Source organism: Chenopodium quinoa, unplaced genomic scaffold (genome assembly GCF_001683475.1).
Source record: "Chenopodium quinoa cultivar QQ74 unplaced genomic scaffold, ASM168347v1, whole genome shotgun sequence".
Lineage (NCBI taxonomy): Eukaryota > Viridiplantae > Streptophyta > Magnoliopsida > Caryophyllales > Amaranthaceae > Chenopodium > Chenopodium quinoa.
The window spans coordinates 16216855-16219242 of record NW_018742204.1 but is presented as its reverse complement, the minus strand read 5'-3'; positions in this window follow the sequence as shown (position 1 = coordinate 16219242).

Sequence of the window (2388 nt, the reverse complement as noted above, 5' to 3'; positions counted from 1 at the left end):
TGTGCCACATAAGTTTTTTAAAAAAAATATCACAAATTGTGATTTAGGATTTAGATCATTTAAAATATGACCTTAAATTTTTTTTTTTTTAACATATGAAAAGACATGACAAGCAATGAAAAAAATTACATTTTATTTTAGAATCTTTTTTTTAAAAAAAGCCACATAAGAATCAGTGAATGAAATTTAAGAGTCAACTAATCAATAAAGATTCACATTTTATTTTAGAATTAAAAAAAAGAATCCACTCAAGAATCAATGAATGATATTTGAGAGTCAACTAATCAATAAAGATTCACATTTTATTTTTTAGAATTATAAATAAATAGGATCGATTTAAGATTTAAAATATTTTTATATGAAAAAATTTATCTGTCACATTAGTTGAATGATCATAAATTGTAAGATTTTTAATGTAAAAAACTTAAAATTATTACATTTTGTCGCAATCTAAATTATATAAAGATGATAATTATCCTTTTGTAACCGGCAATAGCAAGTTAATCGAAATTTTATAGGATGTAATTAAGAAAATAATCCTTTTATGAGATTTATGTGTAAAAGAACCATATATCACACGGGCTTTTATCTAATAAAAAAATAAAAGTAGAGGAAACACTAATAATTAAATTAATAGAAAAATATATAAATAGATAATTAAATAAATAATCAAATGGATTAATAAATAAATGCACAAATAAATATAGAGTAAGTAGTACTATAATATATACATAAACATACTATAGAGTTAACTTGACTTGATATAGAATTGACTTAACTTGAAAAGGTTTATGAGTAACAAAAATTGAGTATGAGTTGATTTTGAAAATCATTTTGAATAAAAGCTGATACATACACAAGAAGAGTCTGTATATATTGAATTCAGTCAAATCAAGGTGTAGCCTAGAGCTATGAAATTTAATACTACCTCCGGTCTAAATTACTCGCAATTTTAGGGTATTATTTGTGAGATATAAAATATTCTAAAGTTGCGAGTAATTTGGACCGGAGGTAGTTGTATATACTCCCACCCATCCTGGTGATACTTAAGTAAAGGTTGCATGATGATTTGAACTTATATGGAACATAATATACATGAATTAAGTCTTTTGAAAGAGTACATGTTGGAGAGTCTATTAGGGTTGGACATATTGGCTTGGATCAAGAAAATAAAAGTTCAAATTAGTGATCGTGAATAAGGCTGGATAACAATAATGAGGGATTGATGTGTTTGACTTATGAGTAGGTTTGAATCTGAGTCTAAGTCAAGATCTAGACTGCCTTTGCATTAAAATTCAAGAAAAATTAACCATTGAATGATGAAAGACCTTGTGACTCGAGTCGTATTCCTAGATGAGGCTACCTACGTATCCTAGCTCTTCAAAATCAAATTGTTTTAGCTCTTGTTTTATTAACATAATTATACATGCTTATAAGATCTCTTGATGTTACATGGTGAAGTTGACGATTGCCAAGGAAGAATAAAAGTTTGCTTTTGAAGTACTTTTAAAGTTTATTCTAAACTTGACTTTGATTTTATTCTTTCCATTTTGAAGTTGTTTTGCACTTGAACTTTATTCCTTGATTTTAATATATAAGTTAATACTTGAAACTTGATATTTGATTTGAAATAAAACTTAGCTTTGATCTCTTTCTTTAACTTGAATTATTTTATACTCTTTTTTTATTTAAGATAACTACTTTTTTTAATCCTACAAATCATTCCATCTCAACTTTGTGTTGACATGGATTGAAAAAAAAGGTAATCAATTGACGAGAATTAAAGTGGCTAGCTAGCTAGTATAATTGATGTTGAAGGATCAAATGGAAATAATAAGGGTGTCAAGAGTGGTGCCTTTATTTTGTCCTCAGCATGTTTATCAATGTTGTAATACCATGTATTATTATACACTTTATAAATTAATTTAATAATTTGTCAATTTTTTTATTTTAATTTTTAAGTCAACTATTTCTAGTTTGAATGGGAGAGAAAGCTCTTCTAATTTACTTTCATTAATTAAGGATAAAATTGGAATGTTATATTTAGAGGGTTTCAAGAGAGAGAGAGATAGCTGAAGTGGTTAGAGCTCCCCTCCCCATTCCAAGAGATCTTGGGATCGATTCTCATCACCCGCCCTTGTGGCTCTCTAAGCACCAAAAAAATATTTAGAAGGTTTCAGAGGAATAACTTTCCTAATTTAATTTCATTAACGGTCAATTCGATTCGACCTAGTAGCCCTGAAAAAGCTTGAAATGTTAAGTAAGGGTCGGCAGATCAAATCCAGTGGAAATGGGAAGGTTCGCTTGAATGTTGATCGTTATAAGAGGGATTATAAATGTTCCAATTTCAATCATGTTTATGTCTCAACATTTCTATGATTATAATAT